This window comes from Papaver somniferum, chromosome 9 (assembly GCF_003573695.1).
Source record: "Papaver somniferum cultivar HN1 chromosome 9, ASM357369v1, whole genome shotgun sequence".
Classification (NCBI taxonomy): Eukaryota; Viridiplantae; Streptophyta; class Magnoliopsida; order Ranunculales; family Papaveraceae; genus Papaver; species Papaver somniferum.
The window spans coordinates 160,932,908-160,954,069 of NC_039366.1; the positions used below are offsets into that span (position 1 = coordinate 160,932,908).

Genomic DNA, 21,162 nt, shown 5'->3' on the forward strand with positions numbered 1-21,162 from the left:
AATCATACTCCCCAATTCTATCTAAGTCGGCCAATAACAGAACCCAACGTTTATCTACTTTTCCAGTAGAATGCGCTAGAAGAAAATGACCAAAACACCACATAAATAATGCTCGTGTCAATGTCACTGCACATTCAATATTATTCTGGTCTTTTCTACTTTCAATGTACTTTTTCAAGACAATTAAGGAAATTGTATTAGTCTTAGAGTCCCATGTACCATGATTTTTGATATCCGAAAAATACAAATCATCCAAAACAGGATACGTTAGTTCATTACCCAACTGCGGCATAACTACTGGTCGTTTACTAGGGTCACCAGTGGGAATTCCCGTTAAGATGTACCAATCTAAAGGAAGGAGGCCAATCTCAAACTCCCGAAAATGAAAGCTCCTGGTACTTTTCCACCATCTCTCAGCTATGGCTTCAACTAAGGCTCTATCCCCATTGGCGAAATCAAACTCAAAAACAGAGGAAAAGCCACAAAAATCACAAAATTGTTTTGCTACCGGATTATCTTGCACTACAATTTTATAATACTTTTCAATATCTTTGAAACTACCCTAAATCGTATACTGCGAGACTCTTTCGTAACATCTTGACATACATGTCTATCACATTTCTTTGTCAAAACTATATCCAACTGGTCTAGCAATTCATCCATACTTGTATTACAATCAATAACAAAGATGAAAAAATATATCATTATCATTCATTTTCATCCATTTTAATCATACTAATTATCATTATAATTCATTATCATTCATCTCATACAACTAAAATATCATTATCATTCATTTTCATCCATACTCAATTCATCCATATCAAACTATCATACAAATTCATTATCATTCATTTTCATCGTATAACTAATCAAATTATCATAAAAATTCATTATCATTCATTTTCATCATACAACTAATCAAATTAGCATACAAATTATAATTCATTTTCATCACAAAAATCAAAATTTCATTTCTATTCATCACACATAATCAAATTAAATCCCTAAAAAAAACATCACAAATAATCAGATTAAATCATACACATATCATCTACATCATCTAAATACCAAATATCAATCATCAAATTCATTGAAATCGCACAAAAAATCAAAAATCATAAACTTTAAACCTAAAACTTAAATTTCTTACCTTGAATGATTTCGTTGATGGAATCGCACCAAACCACCTTCAACCAATCACAAACTTGATGATGCAAAAACCCGCGGGAGGAATTCGTAAACCAACTTTTAAAACTCAAGATCTTTGAGAATCATTTGCGGTAGAGAAAGGGGACATTTTTGTGAGAAGAACTGAGAATGGAGGAAAGGTCGAGTTTCTGTGAATGTATCAACTCCTCTCCACGCCGAACAGAGCGGCGCGTCAACTTAGCTGACTATGGTCAAACGTCGCTTGGTTCGGCGTTTCTCAAACGTTCTACTGTTAGGCGTTTAACGTCGAATTGTTAGGCGTTTCGCTGCTAGATTGGCCATCCCATAGGGGTTAGGAGGTTGCCCATGCTGACGTGAATGGCCAATCTAGCAGCTAAATATCTAGCCCATATGACTAAGCCTAATGGCACTCAAAATGGGTTGCAAAGTGAAGAGGACATAATCCTAGTTCGAGAAACAAGAGGCTCCATGAAGACAAATGCTATCCCACATGACTTTGCAGAATGGCTTCCCGCAAAAGCGGATTCTTTGCCGTTGGATGATTAAATCAACGGTTAGATTCACATTTAGGAAAGGACCCATCACTTTCAGGAAAGGACCCACCACTTTCAGGATATGACCCACTATTTCTCCTAAAAGGTTCAAGGCTGTTAGATCTGGATTTCAGCATGATCTAACGGTAAAGAAACCGCTTGAGCGGAATAGCTTCCCGCAAGGTCGTGCGGGATATCACTACTCCTCCATGAATAGAAAAAACCGTTGTCATTTCAGTCCAAACAAAAAGAAAATATCGGTATCCAGCCATTTTCCGATACAAACGGAATCAAATCAAAACCAACTTAAACATGTAAAATTCAAGATGTTCAATTCGATAGAAAATATTAAGGCAATATTACCAATACAATATATATAATCCTTACACTTTTCCGTCCATTTTAAGTATTGTCTTGGTAAATACTAAATACGCCGGATCGCATCTTATACAAAATCTTGATTTCTTTTTCTTTATCAATTTTTTTTTTTGCTTTTGTTACATATAATTGATCTTTCATTTTTTCTATTGTTTGACAATTCGCGCATCCTATATATTATTTTTCCTCACGTCTTTAGGACGATCCCGAAAGAATTAGGGCGACAAAAAAAAAACAAAATAGGTTGAAAATACTTATATGTCCCTTCATAATCGGTAGTTTAGTATTTTTTTATCTACCGATTATGACCATAATTTTTGTTTATCTACCACAATCGGCAGATAAATAACATCACGAAACAACCGATTATGGTAGGATTTTGGCAAAATCTCATTTTGGGGCTACTCTATATTCGGTAGTTATATGAACTATCTTGACTATCGATTATGGTAGGATATTTTGCAAAGAGAGCCACTGTATAAGGATAACTTCATTTACTACCGATTATAGGCTCCACCAAAATTCAAAAAATAGAGAATTTTTGCAAAATCTCATTTTGGGGCGACTCTATATTCGGGAGTTAAATAACCTAAATTCACTACCGATTATGGTACCATTTTTGCCAAAGGTCTATTGTATAATCGAGAGTCAAGCTAACTTTATTTACTACCGATTATAGGCTCCACCAAAATTCAAAAAATAGAGAATTTTTGCAAAATCTTATTTTGGGGCGACTCTATGTTCGGGAGTTCAATAACCTAAATTCACTACCGATTATGGTACAATTTTTTGTCAAAGGTCTATTGTATAATCGGGAATCAAGATAACTTTATTTACTACCGATTATAGGCTCCACCAAAATTCAAAAAATAGAGAATTTTTGCAAAATCTCATTTTGGGGCGACTCTATATTCGGGAGTTAAATAACCTAAATTCACTACCGATTATGGTGCCATTTTTGCCAAAGGTCTACTGTAATCGGGAGTCAAGATAACTTTATTTACTACAGTCAAGATAACTTTATTTACTACTGATTATAGGATAATCAAAATTCAAAAGATAAAGGATTTTATTTTGGGAATACTCTATATTCGGAAGTTATATAAACTAAATTGACTCCCGATTGTGGACTAGTTTCCGATTATAAAATTATCTACCGATTGTGAATGGTAGTTTGGCCATTAAAAAAACGTAAGATAAGGGATAACTACATTTTACGGTTGAGTGACTTATTTTGTCTTTTTGTGTCGTCCCTAATTCTTTTGGGGTCGCCACTAAATATGCCTGGTTATTTTTTTCATTATTTGCCACCACTAATCCATTATACAGGAGATCCTTAAAAAAATTAGAACCCCACATGGCTCAATGAAGGTTCATTTCCTTCTCTCCGGGCTTCTGAAAGAGTTGTGTGTGTTTGCAAAAAGTTGCTCTTTCAGCCTCCCTCTAGGTATGTGTTTTTCTCCTTGAGCCTTCAAATTTCATCGTCTGCTATTCTAAACTACTGCTAGTACTGATTCAGAGTTTTCCTAGAAAAAAACTCAGATCATTAAAACTAGTCCATTTTATGCTGCTTTTTTAGTTGCTTCCATTTTAAACTAGTCGGTTTTACTGTAGAACACTAGAAATTAGTTAATGAGCTTATATATCACTTACTTTGGTTTTCCATTGATGTTACATTTTGTATACGTTTGAATGATTGAATCCATATATGGCTGTATGTTGGTTCTAGATTTTGATTCAATTTCGATCTGATAAAAAAATTATGCATTTATTCAGATTAATGGAGACTACCCTGGATCAAAATTTCATGGATCAAACCACTATAATTAATAGTACTGGTACTCATACTACATCTTTAAATATAGACCCAGAGGAAGATTCTACTGGGGAATTTGATTTCTCTGATGTGGTTCTCAAGTACATAAATCAGATACTCATGGAAGACACTGCCGAAGAGAGGAATTGCTTGATTCAAGACTTCAGCTCTTCAAGCAGCAGAAAAACCCTTCTATGAAATCCTCGGCGAGAAGTACCCCACTTCTCCTGACTGCAACACTGAACTTCAAGTTGAGAACTTCACTCATTACAGTAGCTGCAACAACGCGGTTGAAACTAATTGGATTGATGAACTTGGTGAGTACATATCGTTGCCTAATACCCAAAGTTTTCCGAATGATTATACTTTTCAGGTGACTTCTGAGTTGTCTTACAACCATTCGAACGGTTTCAGTTCTGTTGTAGAAAGAATAGTGGAGCCATCGGTGGGTAAGGTTCAGCTGGTTTCTGATGCGTATTGTGAGAGTGGACTCATTAGGCAATCGAATCCTCAGTTGTCATACAAGCATTCCACCGATTTCAATTCAGTTGTAGAAGGACAAGTGGAGTCGCCAGTGGGTAAGGTTCAGGTTCCTGATGTGTATTGTGAGAGTGAACTCATGAGGCAGTACAGAAAAGGTGTCGAGGAAGCAAATAAATTTCCTCCAAATGGTAATAACCTGATTCTTAATTTCGAGTTGGAGAGAAAGTATGGGCGAGATATTTCAACAAGTGGATCGACAAGAAAGAAGAATGTGCACAGGGAAGATAGAAATTTGGAAGAAGGGAGGAACTATAAGCAATTGGCAGCAGTGGAGGCAGCAATGTTCGATATGGTATTGGTCAATGGAGAAAATGAGGAGCAAGCCGAATCAACTATCCGTAAATCTTTGAAGGTTGAAGCAAGCAAGAACTTGCAGCAAAATGGTGGAAAGTCCCATGGCAAGAAACAAACTAGCAAAACAGGCACGGTGGATCTGTGGAGTCTACTCATTCAATGTGCACAAGCTGTTGCAACTGATGATCGGAGGACTGCCAGTGAACTACTGAAACAGCTTAGGCAACATTCTTCTCCTTCTGGAGATGGTCTACAAAGGTTAGCTAATTGCTTTGCTGACGGACTCGAGGCACGTTTGGCTAGATCAGGGAGCCAGATATACTCGACCCTCCCGCACAAGAGCCCATCATCAGTTGCTGATATGTTGAAAGCTTATCAGCTCTTTATGACTGCAATTCCATTCAAGAAGATATCAAATTTCTTTGCCAACCAAACAATTAATGATCTTGCGGAAAATGCTACTACTCTCCATATAGTCGATTTTGGTATCCTCTATGGTTTCCAATGGCCTTGCCTAATTCAGCGCCTTTTGAAGAGAAAAGGTGGCCCACCAAAACTTCGGATTACTGGGATAGAATTACCCCGACCTGGTTTTCGTCCAGCTGAAAGAGTTGAAGAAACGGGTCGTCGATTAAGTGATTATGCTAAAGAACTCAATGTCCCCTTCGAGTACCATGCCATTGCTCAGAAATGGGAAACCATTCAACTGGAGGATCTTTACCAAGGCTTCAGGTCAAGTGATCAATATTGAGAAATCTGGGTTTATTACTAGTCGAAAAATGCAGCATAAACATATTAAACTTTTGTCTAGATCTCTAAGAATTAAGTTTTTAAGTAACTCAGAGAAATATCTAGGAACCCCACTTTTTATAGGAAAAGATAAATTTAATTCCTTTCATTTCATGATAGAGAATTTTTACTCAAGGTTAAGCTCTTGTAAAAAGACTAACTTGAATGTTGCTGGTAGGACTGTTGTGACAAAACATGTTCTTTCAAGTTTAGCTGTTTATCAGATGTCCTGTTTCCCTTTGCCGAAGAAGATTACTTCCAAAATAGATTCCATTCAAATATCTTTTTGGTGGTCTAAGAAAAATCCAAAACATGTTGCATGGGTGATATAGGTAATTCTAAGCTTTGTGGTGGCTAAGGAATTAGGAACACATATGCTACTAATAGGGTGTTCATCTGCAAACTAGGTTGGCGATTAATCAATAATCCAAACAACTTGGTTTCAATTTTGTTGAAAGATAAATATTTTCCTAATCAGAATTTGTTAGAGATTGATAAAGCTGCGGATTCCTCTTCATGGATTTGAAAGGGATTGTTAATGGGTTAAATTTTGTTAGATATAATGTTGTTTCTAAAATTAATGATGGTGTTTCCACTAAAATTTGGACTTCTAATTGGATTCCGTCTTCTTGTTCTCCTCCGGTTCCTAGTCATCCTAACCACCGTAATTATACGTTTGTTAGTGAGCTTATTGATGTTCAAAACAATTGCTGGAATGTTAGTCTATTGAATGATTTATTCTCTCCTGATGAAGTGGTCATAATTAGGACTATTAGGTTAAATCTAAATAAGTGTGATACCTTAATGTGGGCGCATACTAGGAATGGTGCTTTTACTATCAAATCTGCTTATAGAAATTATATGAATGAGAATAGTACTTTGGAAGATGCCGACTTTTGTAGGAAAGTGTGGGCTATTGACTGCTTGCCGAAAATAAAAAATTTTATGTGGAAGATCTTTGCTCAGATGCTTCCTGTAAACTCTCTTCTTCAGTTTTATAACCCTTATGTGGATGTGAAGTGTCCTTTATGTCAGAATCATGAAGAAACTGTTTTGCATTTATTTATTCAATGTCTGATTGTTGTTCATATTTGGTTTGGGGTCTCTTTACAACATCTAGTTACTACTGATTTGGAGTGGCTTGATGATATATTTCTGTTTTGACATGATTCTGCTCTTGGTTTGTCTCCCTTTAATGTTAATTGGTCGAGTATTGGTGCAATTGTAATGTGGTGCATCTGGAAGTTAAGGTGTGATGTTAGCTTTAGGAATACTACCATTGATTTAAATAAAGTTGTTATTGAAACAAGAAGAATGATCAACTCCTATATTGCTCCTCCGTTATTGATTAGAAGAGTAAATAAGGATTTTAAAGTTCCCAAGTCTGAGGTTGAACATTTTATGTTTATTAATGGTTCTTTTAAAAATTATAATATGGGTTTGGGTGTTATTTGGTGTGACATTTCAGGAAAAATAAGAAGATCTCGCTCGGACTGTGGTCTGATTTCAGATGCAGTTGTTGCTGAAACGGCTGCTCTAATTTTGGCTATCTCTTGGGCTAAAGAGATGAATCTTTCCAAAGTCGTCTTTGTTAGTGACTGTCTCCACCTGGTGGATTTTGTGAATGGAGTCAGTACTAATGTAGATTGGAGATGCGGTGACCTTCTTGAAGACTGTCAGATTTTATTTTCTAGTTCTTGTTCCTTTAAAGTTATGTATATAAAGCGTGTGAAGAACAATCTAGCAGACCGGCTTGCACGCCGGGTTAGAAAACTTAGTGTCAAAGAACTTTGGGTCTCTTTTCCCTCTTTTTTGGAACCTCTTATCAGGAAAGAGACCTTAATTGATGTCTGTAACTCTTTGCTTTGTTAATTCCATGGTGTGTTTTTTAGAAAAAAAAAAAAAAAAAAAAGAAAAAAGAAAAATAATGAAGATAGGCGGTGGATGCTGCTAGGTGAAAGGGGAATATTATCTTTTTCCTTTCTTCTTAGAAAGGGAATATTTTGTTGTAGGTGAGGGCAGATGCTTGGAACTCAGGCACTCAGCCTAACTTTAGGAAGTTTGTTGGGCTTAATAAACACAGCCATGTTAGAGAAGGGCAAATAATTATTGTGGAGGATTCTTGGTAGCATCAAGTGGTCCTTGTGGTAGGAACGAAATGCATGTGTTTATTGATTAAAAAGTAAAATCTCGTCCCGTGATTAATGATATCAAAGTCTACACATCATCAAAGACCCGTTTTTCCGGTTTTTTGCCAGATGAGAAATGTTGTCGTGTTTAGGTTTTAGTCAGGGTCGGGCCTGATAGGCAAGCAGGGCAAGCCCCACTTGCAGGCAACAATAGTCTAGGGGCAACAATAAGCCCAGTTGTGATGGGGGTTCTCATTAACAGAAAAAAAAAAGATGGACCGGCTTATATTATTAATACAACTTTGAAGGGTTGTAAACAACTTATATAAATAGTTTAAGTGTGATAGAATTTTTTTTTCTCTATCTCTTTCCCTCGTTTCTGGTGTCCCTCCTCTTTTTTCTTCCCTCCACGGACCATGAGACGCCAGTTTACTAATGGCAAGCAGGACAAGTTTACTAATACCCACCATCACTGGGCTATTTAATGTAGATTTTTATTTTTATTCAAAAGAAAATTAGTGTTTTCTTACTACTTTAATTATCATTTAATTCCCTTTCGAAAATTATGAATTTTTTTGGTAACCATTTTTTTCTTACTGAACTTTTTCATTTTAATTTTTAGTTCTCTGATTATGCACGAGTATTCTATTTGTAAAATCAGAAACGTGATTTGTTTGAAAAATAATTCGTCGCGGCCCTCGGCCGCATCGTATATTAGTGGCATCCTAATCCCTACCCAAGACAATATCCCGGACCCTATACAGGGGAAAAAAAATTCATTCACTTCGGGGCAAATTTTTCCCAGGAACGGTCCTGATTTTAGTATGTTGAGTTCTGCTTGAGGATGTGTGTATTTTAAGTTGATTTCACACTCAACGGTGTTGTTCAAGCATTTGGAACAAATAAAATTCCTAGGGATTGGATTGCTAGACAGAAGTAAGTAAATCATCAAAGCTTCAGACGTAGAGAGGTCAATTTTCTTGCAAAATTAGGTTCTCATACAACCGTTTTTTTTTTTGTGAAAATTACTTAGATTGACAGAGAAAAGTTACACAGGATGTTCTAAAATGTTGGTCACCCTTATCTCTTCTAACTGATCTGAGATATTGGTGTCGACCAACATAAAGTTATCACTAATCTGAGAATTAGGCATAACAACTGAATTTGAAAAACAAGAATCCATAAATAAAACGTTGCTTAGAAACAAAGGCATCAACAACCATTGTTGTTTGTGAATTTCCCGTTTGCGCGCTTCTTTTGCCAAAGTGTCTACTGCTTCATTACCCTGCCTGTGTGTGAAAGTAAACCCCAAAAAAAAATCATAAGTCTTCAAAATTTTCACTACCTCTGAGGCTATACCTTGATTTCTCCAAAAAATATTGCTTTTCTTGTCCTGCGCATAGTAGATAGTCCTCTGACAATCGCCTTCCAGAGAGAAATTCTTCAAGTTCATACTCTTTGCCCAGGTTGTTGTTTCTAGAATGCTCAGAGCCTATGCTTCTTCAGCCGAGGAAGCCCTGAAAGTCCCAGCTGTATCTTGTAGTGCAATACCTGAATCACAACGCAATATTATACCATATCTAACAGGCGAAATAGAGTCAATCCAAGATGCATCAAAGTTAACTTTATGTTGGTTTGCCAGGAGTTTGTACCATCCACTATTTTGAAAGTTTGGTTGGTCTCCTAATACAGAAGAAGGACCATAAGTTACTCCCTGCTTTAAATGTCTCAGAGGAGACCAAAAGGCTAGATGTCTCTAAACAACTAGAGAAAGATGGATGCTTGAAGTCGATTTGGATTGGAAGATTCTTAGACATCCTTCCTTCCAAATCAACCAGCATTTTGTGGCCATTATTTCTATGTCAGAGTTGTCATACACCCCTGCTATCCAATTATCATACATTTGAGCAAAAGAGAAATCTCTATCTCTACTAGAGTTTATGCCTACCATTGGAGGAAGTAAAGCTACTGACTTAGCATAGGGATACTCAAAAAACATATGCTTTAGAGACTCACATTCATGCTCGCAGAAAATGCATTTCATGTCTATATTATCCATATGTTCAGCAAGTTTTTTCCTAACAGGGAGGGCATTATGGATGCATTTCCACAAGAAATTTTTGATTCTCTGAGAGACATTTAAATTCCAAAAGGATTTCCAAAATGCCGTAATATCAGGGGCAATGCTATTAATCAAAGGATGTTTCAATTTTTTGTACATAGACTTAACAGTAAAATGTCCATCATTTGTAAGAAGCCATCTTAATCTATCTTGTTTCAGTGCGCCAATAGTGAAAATTCTAATTCCTAGAATTTTATCTGCAATTTCCTGCGTAAAGTTACTTCTAACTTTCTTAATATTCCACTTTTTAGTATTAGAGCCTATCAACTCAGATACAAGTGTTAAAAGATTTTGTTGATCACCACAATAAGACATGAGGTTTTGGTCCATATCTGGAATCCATTTATCTGTCCAAATGTGAATAGAATTACCGTCACCCACTTCCCAGCAACTAAATTTGTGGATTAAGGATACCCCCTGCATAATACAACCCCATATCCACGTAGCATTATAATGTTTTTTTGGCATGGAAAATGGTGGTGGTTTTAAAGTACTTATTTTTAAGAACAAAACCTAGAAGAGTATTCTGATGAGTTTCGATTCTCCAAGCTAATTTAGCTAACATTGCTTTATTCATTTTGTTATCTTCTTTGAATCCTAGACCATCTGCTTCTATTGGTTCATACATGAAACCCCAACTAATGGGATAGAAACCATTAGAGTTTTTCTGTTCCCCCGCCAAAAGCCCCTTTGGATAGCATCAATTTTGTCTGTGATTTTTTTAGGCAGGGGGAAACATCCCATTTGATATATATAGGCAGACTGGATAACGCAGACTTAATTAAGACTTTTTTGCTAGCTTGAACCATAGTCGTACCATTCCAACTTTGAGCTTTGTTTTCCATATTAGAAACTATCTTATCGAAAGTCTTAAGTTTGGATCTGTCAACAAACAAAGGAGCTCCTAGATAAGAGTCAGTAATGCTAATTTTCTTTATCTTCAGTAGTCTTATCATGATTCTTTGATGCTTAGAGTGGATCCTTCTACTAAAGAAAATACCAGACTTAGAGAAGTTTATGAGATGACCAGAAGCATTCCTAAATTGGTTTATGATATTTAACAGATTTTTACAACTAACCAGACTCGCTTTAGAGAACAACAGACAGTCATCTGCGAAAAGAAGATGAGATATTGGGGTACTATGTCTAGAAATTTTAATACCAGTTATGTGTTTTGTCTTTTCTTTTGCTGAGAGGAGCCCAGAGAAAACATCCATACAGATAAGGAAAACGTAAGGACATAGTGGATCTCCTTGCCTTAACCCTCTTCTAGGAGTAAAAAAATCACCAGGTGTTCCATTTAAAAGAACATCAATGGAGGCAGTAGAGACACATTGATGTATTAAATTACACCACTCACTGCTAAAACCAAAAACAGATAGAGTTTGGAGTAAGAAAGTACAATTGACCCTGTCAAAGGCCTTGGACATGTCGATTTTAATACATAGTCTTCCATTTTTTTGTTTTTATTTTTTTTATTGAGTGGACCACTTCATGAGCCACCATAATATTATCAGCTATTTTTCTAGAAGACAGGAAAGCCGACTGAAAAGGCGAAATTATTTTTTCTAAATGAATTTTCAATCTATTTGCTAAGAGTTTAGAAAGAATTTTATAAGGGGTGTTACTCAGTCCTATAGGTCTGAAATCACTAGGAGATTTGGGTTGTTTTATTTTAGGTATTAAGAAAAGAAAGGTTTCATTTAGTTTTGGGTTAATTGTTCTTGATACAAAATTTTTTTGTATTATTGCCACTATCTGGCTCCCAACTAAAGACCAATTGTGCTTGAAAAAGCTCAGTGGGAAACCGTTTGGTCCCGGAGATTTATTTGACTTCATCGATTTTACTACCATCCAAACTTCATCTGAAGTTGGAATCCGTAGTAACTCCGCATTATCCTGCTCAGTAATGGCTTTAGGAATGAGATTCATAAGTTCATGATCAGTAGCAGTTGGAGAGACAGTGAAAAGGTTTTTGAAATGCATTTTCAGTTCCTCAGCAATTTGAGGTTTTTGTTTCAAAATTTACCCATTTTGATTTAAAAGACAATCTATTTGATTTCGTTTTCGTCTCTTTAACGTTTTCATGTGAAAATACTTAGTATTTCTTTCTTTCAATTTAACAAAATTGTCTCTTGACAGTTGTTTAGCGATTTCCTCCTAAGTGTCATACAAGTCTTCTAGCTCTAAAAGTTTCCTATTAAGAACGACCTGTTTGTTAGGGTCATTACTAGAGGACTGAATTCTATCCATACTTTTTAGAAAATTTTTTATTTTCTTATCAGGCATTCCAAAAACCTCTTTGCGCTAGGAGATAAGATTTTCACCTAGAGTTTTAAGATTGTGAAGCACAACATCAGTAGCATTTAGTAAAGAAGTATCCCAAGTCTTAGTTATTAACTGAATACAAGAATTTTCTTTAAGACAAGTATCGAAGAATTTGAAAGGAAAGTTCTGATTTTGAGCCGAGAAAGGAAAATATCTAGCCTAATTGGGTTATGATCATACCTAAAGGAATGAAGATGAGTTAAGGAGGATTCAGGAAAATGATATATCCAATCGTCATTTGAGTAGGCTTTGTCAAGCCTTTCCTGAATATTGTTTATGCCTTCTCTATGATTATTCCAAGTGAAAACATTTCCTTGGAAACCTAGGTCCGATAAACCAGCCTTTGAAGCAACCTTTTGAAAGGATCAACTTCCATAATATTGAAGGGTAGACCACCCAACTTTTCATAGGGACTCAAGACTTGGTTGTAATCACCTATTACAACCCAGGGTATACCTGAGTGAGCTATTCTAGAGGATATAGTTTCTAAGAATTCCCAAGAAACCAGTTTCGTAGGTTTATAGGGATTACCATAAAAAGCCGTTAAAAGCCAAACTTTATCATAGAAATTTGTTTTGATCAACACATTTAACATATTTATATTTGAGTGTACGATTTCAAAATGAAAACCGTCAACCCAAGCCAAAGCCAGACCACCTGCTTTGCCAATGGGGTCGACTAAATACGTATTTGGAAAGTCATTCAGAATTCTTTTAAGAAAATGTCAGACAAAAATAAGATTTCTGCTTTTTCAGTTTTTATTATGTGCTCAAGATATTGCCTAGTTTTTTTTTGTACCACACCCTTGAGCATTCCAGGCAATTATTTTCATTCTTCTATAAGTTGTTAACTTAGCTTTTCTAAATGGTCAAGAGAAGGGGACTCAAATACTAGATGATAAATACTATCTTTTGTGAACTAAACTTCTCTGACACTTAGATTCTAGAGGATGTAAACTTATCTATTCTAATTGGATCAAGAGAAGGGGATACAAAAACTAAGTAACAGGACTATAGTATAACTAGACAAGCAAATTTAAGAACATAAATCAAAATTCACAAAGAAACAAGAATAGTGCTAGATGTTAAAAATAAAAAAAGTAGACTCAGATTATATCAAATAATGTAGGCTCAACAAAACAAAATAAAGATTTGACTAGGGAACTTTAGCAGTAACTTAATGGCAAATGTACGCAAAGAAACAGTACAGTAAAAGAAAGGAGAATAAGATTAAGAATAGTACCTGAGCCCCCTGGTTTCCTTCATCTGCATCCATTATCATGGTAGCAATTTTATCTTCAATAGGGTTTGATACTGCCTCCAACTGAAAAGATTTTCCTAAGAAGGACCCATACTGATTAAATTAATTTTGACTTGCGTTAAAATCTTGATGTAAAACAGGAGGAGGAGGAGGAGAAGAAGGATTGAAGTGATCAGCAGAGCGACTACAAGAAGATAACAAATTTTTCGAATCAGAAGAAGCATTTGAAGAAAAACTTTCACTTGAAGAAAACGAGAAAGTAATTATGAATGCGGGTTTGACAGGAAGAATATTTTTTGGAGCGAAAAATTGTTCATCAGACGGGTGAGGAAAATACAATATATGCTAAAGTAATTATTTATTTAATTATTTATGCAAAAATATTGTAACTTAAGAAAGACTCCCAAAATTAGGAGAGTCTTGTAAAAGGAAAATAGCTTATCTTTGCTTAGCTTTCAAGCTACCATGTTCACTATAAATAGAGGGTTCGTGAATACCATATTTTTCATCCCTTGGAAAATTGGTGTAAGGTTCATAAGGTTGTTTTCCATGTCTTCTGTTCTTCGTGAACAAGAATGGGATAAAAGTCTTTGCCTTGGGAATCGCGAATCAGAGTTGATAATAATCTTCGTGATTGTTGCACAACTTGTAATCTAGGTTTTTCACCTCTTGTCTATTCTAAGGTCTTCTCTTCTAATATAAGACCATTCAAGAATTGTGGATCATAAACCCTAGGTTTTGATAGATTTAAGTTCTCGATCGTATACCGACACTAGTTGGTCGACATCGAAAATAGAAAGAAAAATTCGATTAAGGTCTCTCGTAAAAATCCTTAAGAAGTTTTAAACAAGATATCTCTATATTTATTCTAGTTGTTCTTGTTGTAGAATAATTAGGTTTCTCTTCCATTTTTGAAGAGTTATAAACCCTAATCTACAAGTTTGTTTTGATATTACTTTTACATAGTAATTGTTTTTCTCAAAACAAACACAAGATTTCTGAAACCTTGATTCACGTCTAAAGGGAAATCAAACCGGTATTTTTTGAAAACAAAAGATCGAAAAGTATCAACGTGTTGTTACATCTTCTAAAGAGAACTAACATTCTGTTAGAAGATTTTTGAGAGTGCTTCTGAAGAGAACTGTGTTCTTCTACCAGAAGATTTTCGAGAATAACTTCTAAAGAGAATTTGTGTTCTGCTAGAAGATTTACGAGAATAATTCTTAAAAAGAATAGGTTTTCTTATAGGATTTCTACAAGTGCTTGAATACAGCTGAAGCAGGTCTTACATTTAGTCCGAATAGGTAGTAGGAAATTGGTGTAACAACTTATATTCAGTGTGTGTTTATTCTGGACTAGGTCTCGGGGTTTTTCTGCATTTGCGGTTTCCTTGTTAACAAAATTTCTGGTGTCTGTGTTATTTCTTTTCCGCGTTATATTGTTTATCTTTATAAATGAAATATCACAGGTTGTGTGTTAATCAATCACCGTTGATAAATCCGAGCTTCTCTTCATATAATCAAACTTACGGTTTCAACTTTTATATCTGTTTAAGTTTGTGATTGTTAAAACAGAAAGAGATAAACTCTTTAGTATAATTCTTTGATTGAGTTTTTACTCTCGGAACATTATTAAGGTTTAGTCCATACAAATTGCCTAACTAAAAATTTGGGTGTGGTGTAGTACCCCCGCGTTTTCAGATGTCTTGTTTCCGTTTCCACCTAGGAAACACACACAACCACCATTGGAGAAGCTCTAATAATAGATGGTACCTCACCCATATTTTCATTTATAACTAATCCCATTATTTCTTTAACTAAATGATTAACTAACAGATTCGTTATCTCAAATTCCGCAGCCTCTTTTCCCCATAAAGATATGTCATTAAGCGCAAGTTCAATAAGAATTCTCCCCCAGTGTGTTGTCATCCTCTCGCAAGAACAAAAGAACAACAATAGGAGCAACCTATACCAGAGAAGGGTTGAATCGGTTTTGACTAATGTGTGCCAATAACAAAAGTTGAAAACCCGAAACACATATGTTATGCTAAACACAACTCATGTAAACATAAATTGATTCAAAATATTGTGACTGTTCACATATGAGTTTCAATCATAATACCTCATGATCCTTTGTTAAAGCCTACCAACATGGGATAAAACTTAATCCCGCTAAAACAAAAAGCCACTCGAATCATAAGGGTCATATCATTTGAGATCAAATATTAAGGTTAATGAAAACTGAAATCAGACATCCCATAAACCGAATACACATAGCAAAACATTCATTCACAGGCTATGTAATCGGTAACTATCACAAGAAAAATTATATAGAAATAGTTTTATTCATAAATAATGATAGTTTTATTCAAAATAGACCTTATACAATAATTGAAATAAATCAAAACATTGATGTCTATTTTCTGGATCAAGTATTATAACATTTAACTTAATCCCTAGTGGTGCTCTGATTATTCAATGAAGTTTCTTCAGTTTTCAAACTCTTGAGTCTTCTATTTTCTTTCATAAGATTGAGTCTCCTGTTCAAAAGATTCACCTCCACAATCAACTTCAAAATATTTGACTCGAGCCACTTTCATTCTTTGCAGAAGCTTCCAGTTGTTCATGAGAAATTTCAAAATCTCGCATTAGCAAAAGCATGAGCTCAAAAGATATTTGATTCCTCGTATGTTCCTTTGAGAAGTAGCACTTAATCTCAGCAGGAAGACAAGTTTCAAGCTTCTGTAATTGAGAATCAATATCAATAGTATTTTCACCCATCATGAACCGGAGACTAATGTGGAGGAAAGAATCGGTTCTTAAGATGTTTTATAAATAAAATAAAACTTGGTTTCCAAGTTTAGAAATACCTAGCAAGGTATTTTTTATTTGATTCAAATATTCGTGAAAATATACAAATTCAGAAATAAAATCAAGGATTTTCCGAAATATTATTGTTAAGAGAATCCGAATATATCTTGTATAATTTTATCATGAACTTTTCTAAGATTGAAAGTATAATTTTTTTTATACTCAAGTGGTTCATGAAACAAATAGATCTGGTATAATTTTTTTATACTTTTCATATTTTCCCTAGTGCTCTTTTAGAACTTCCCATTTATTAATACTGAGCACAAAATTTTAGGAAGTTCTGATCAACAAGCTTAGTTGTTGAATTGAGCTCTCGATGGCTCAAGGAAACAAAATCTATCTTTACGTTTTCAGACATCTTCTTTTCTGGAACAACTCCAAGAATAGGTTTCTCACATTTGCGAGTGACAACCTGAATTTCCTGATTCAACAGATTGATCTATTCAAGTATGAACATGATTGTTAGTGTGGTTAGAAACCTTTTGAGTCATGAGTTGAGTAGAACTCTTATATCGACCCAGATATTCCTTGGAATATGACAACATCTTTTGAAGAGAATCGAAGATCACAAACAAAACAACATGATCTGAAATCATTTGTTTGTGTGCTTTTAAGCTGATCTTTGTCACCTTCAGAGAGATAATCCTTGTCACAATAAATGACAGTTTTTCTTGACCGGATATTAGTCACGGGATTATGCTTTGAAACACATCTCTTTTGATTCTTGCAAGTGGTTAAACTATTAGAATCCATATGTTGTTTATTAGTTAAGAGATTCCGAGAGATAGAATCACATATCCTTGTCTTAACTAATAAATATTTTCTAACTTTAGGGTCATTGTCAGAATTTTCAGATTCAGTTTCAAGATAAAACGAAACGGTGTTTTTATCTTGACATAGACTAGATGTGATTATCATCATGCCAGGAGGTTCATGAATTTCAAGATTTTCTTGAGACACAGCTTCTTCATGAGACCTGGTTTTTATCTAACAATCTTTGATAATCCTTTTGACAGACTGATAATATATATTATTTTTAGATTATATTTTACATCATACTTTATGAAAAATTTAATATCATCACTGTCATTTGAATTTGACTTGTATGTAGCAGGTGTTTGTTTTCTTATTAACACATCGTGGTTAATATTTCCTGAGTTGTGTTCAATCAGTGAACTAACAGTATTGAGTTGTTTATCAGGATCTGAAAACAAATTGACTTTCTGAAGTATATCATCTTCTTGCTCTACGTTAACTAAATCAGCCATCAGATTCAATTCTTATAGGTTGGATCACACCAAACACCGATTGTTAGATCTTTTCGTGTTTGCCTGCTCTGATACCAATTCAAAAGATGAGGGTACCCAAATACACCACAATATTTTTATTTTCAACCTATAAATCCTCTTACCGAAAGTGATCGACCATGGACAGAGTCGAGAAAATACAACAAATCGGTATTCACACTTTATGTGATTGTCTATGGATACTAGATCGAGACAATACGACAACCAAAGTGTGATACTTAATAATAGGTTCGGACTTAACCAAACTTTATAGGATCACTATCAAGTATATCGGAGTTAACGTTTGTGTAATTGACTTTAAATTATATAAACAAATATAATTTCGGAAAACAAAAGTAAATTACACAACAAGATTTTGTTAACGAGGAAAACCGCAACTGCAGAAAATCCCGGGACCTAGTCCAGAATTGAATACTCTCAGAATTAAGCCGCTATACAAAATCTACACCAACTTCGTATAGTTGAGACCAAGCAAGTACCCCTAGTTCACTTAGTTTCCTCAGTATACCCGTGCTTCCGACTTCGAGGATACACACTAGTACAATTCCTTTAGATCGTATTCTAAACAGTAAAGGAACAACAAATCTGTTTGGTTACAACTCTATTGATACTTTCAAGATAAAGATATCTCAAGTCATACGCAAAGGATCTTCCATTTAATCTAATAAACTTGTTTGCCTGATTAGATCAATCTATCCAATAACTACAAAAGCAGTTAAGTTAAGATTCACACTCAATCAAAATAAATCTCAAAGAGATATATTGAGAATGTTGATCTCACGAAACTAATCATTCGAATAAATACGATTCTAGTTGGATCCCAACCGATCAAGGTTTGTGAAAAGGCGAGGTACCCAAATATACCTCAAGCTAAAACTTTTCCTACCTATAAGTCATTTCTCCGAAAGTGATTGTCTATGGAGTGAGTCGAGACAATACAACTAATTGGTTCACACTTAGTGTGATCGTCTATGGATACGAGATCGAGACAATACAACAACGAAGTACGTTACTTGATAAAAAGGTTCGGACTTAACCAAACACAATAGGATTCACTTATCAAGTAAATAGGAATTAACGTTTGTGTAATTTACTTTAATTATAATAAAAAAATTATAATGCGGAAATATAAAGTAAATGACACATCAAGATTTTGTTAAAGAGGAAACCGCGAATGCAGAAAAACCCGGTACCTTGTTCAGAATTAATTACTCTCAAGATTAAGCCGCTACACAAAATTACACCTCACTTCGTATAGTTGAGACCAAGCAACGAACCTATAGTTCACCTAGTTCCGTCTGTATTCCCATGCCTCCTACCTTAGTCACGTACTTGGAACAATTCCTTTGGTTCGTATTCCAAACAGTAAAGGAATAACAAATCTGTTTGGAATCAACTCTATTCAACCAAGTGATATGAGTCGGACAAAGGCTCTTCCGTATATCTTAACATAAACTCCTTCGTCAGGTTCTTAGATCTATCTTATGTTCAATTACCGAAGTAATCATTTAATATTAAGCCAACAACACGATTAATCCAAAGAATTGTGTTGATGCCGATCTACTCAATTAATCAATCCAATCTATCACAAAGATAAACCGATTATTAATTGGGTCCTCTTTTACTGAAACAAGTATTGTGCACACTAAAGATTATGAACCCACAAATCAGAAATCTTCAATATCTTCTTCGTCTTCAAATCTTCTTAGATCTTCAATAAAAACCTGCACACAATCACTTGAATCTCTTGTGATCAATCACGCACAGAACGGAGTCTGTTAACAATGAATTATCACAAGATCGTCTTTAGAACTAACAACAATCTAAAGATCCCCGTCGAAACTCTGAACTAGTTTGAGTGAATCTTATATCAGAAGAGAATATTCTCAAGCATAAACAAACTAGGTGCAATCAAAGTTCAACCACCGTTAGTCAATCAAATCAAAGAAAACAAAAGATAAACCTCAATTATCTAGTTTCTCACCAACGGTACACGCTAGAGCTTCTCAATCCCAAAGAAAACTTTAAACTGAGAGACCGTAAGAGATTTCGCCTAATTAGGTTACCCTCCTATCTGAATAGGCGGCTACACCAGTAACAACACAACAAAGAGGAAGTCTGTTGTTACGAAGGATTAGTTTGCTAGAAAGGCAAACTTCAAGTATTTATAGACAAGGAAGTTTGGACACCAAGGATTTTCCAAAACCGAAAAAATTCTCAAGATATTCATTAAAGCACAAATTCGGTTTCCATAATTCCTGGAAATGCTTTGTCCAAAAATAATGATCGAAATCTCTCAGAAAATCTCTAATTAGTAAATGCACATTACTAATTCTTATTTCCCTACAAAATGAAGTTAAATACCTTAATTAAAAGATTCTTAACTTATTTATGTTTCGATCCTGGGATTCTCTTCCCTTACATGTTAAGGAATAACTTTGAACAATTACAGAAATAAACATTCATAGCACATGTTCAAAGTATGTCGACATCTTAAATTTGTAAGTTCTCTTTCACACTTACAACTTTGAAACCGATTTTCCACACTTCCAAACAAGTTTAGAATTGGTTTATCTGACTTTCAAGAACTATGTGATTGATCAAATAACATTGAATCACAACCATGGGTTTAACGGTTCTACCAAAACAAGTTTCGGTTCTACCTTCCATGTGAGTATTGTGCATAGTCACACTAGCTTTCCAAAATTCGGTTGACTAGGTACTAGGATCGGTTCCCCACATATATATGGTATCTAACTTATATGTGTTGCACATGTCCATAGGATTGGTTCCTCTTTTCCTAAAAACGTGGTGCACATGTTCATAGGATCGGTTCCCCTTTCTGCTATAAACCTTGTTGCACCTCACACAAGGATCGGTTCCCCTTTGTGATGTAATGCACCTCTTACTTGGATCTGTTCCCCATTCCCATATTTGGTCAGACAAAAAAAAAAAACACAAACCCGATCATACCATCTCAGGTGATTACTTAAGATCGATTTCACTAATAAAATTCATACCAATACATAATCAGGCCTTTGTGAATAGTTCTACCAAGAACACAACAAGTCGTGAACGGTTATACTCAATCACACATATTGGTTGTTCATAAGATATGCAATGAATAACAAAACCAATAACGCCTGTCGATTTCCTTTTTGATTCACAAACAAGTTTATGAACTTACTTCTTCAGAACACATGTAAAATATTGTTCCCTAGGATGAAATACTCACCTCATACCCATACATAATCACAATAGCATTCAAATGATTATGGCGATGTCTTATCTACAAAGTTTAATGGTTAAGCCATAAACCTCGTATTGTATTCCTTAATACTATGTCTATCTAGAGTTCAAATATTCTTCGCAGTTTTGTTTTCAATATGCACCACTTGAAAGTTACGTTAGGGAATGAAACAGTTCAAGTCAAATATCACTAACCTCAAGTGGAAGGATGATTATTGTCATTGTAGCTCCTTGCTTCTTCATATCTTCAAGTCTTCGCAATACTTGTAAAGTCTCAAGTCCTAATACTTTCAAGCTAACCTATACGAAGTTGACTCCAGTGCATAATCAAGCGACTCTTAACATGAGTTTTGATTCACTAAAATATGACA

General features: G+C 35.0%; 1 pseudogene; it reads left to right on the forward strand.

Annotated features, from left to right (window-relative positions):
- The first annotated feature begins 3,413 nt into the window (after positions 1–3,413).
- Positions 3,414–5,720, forward strand: LOC113308362 (annotated as a pseudogene).
- The last annotated feature ends 15,442 nt before the right edge of the window (positions 5,721–21,162 follow it).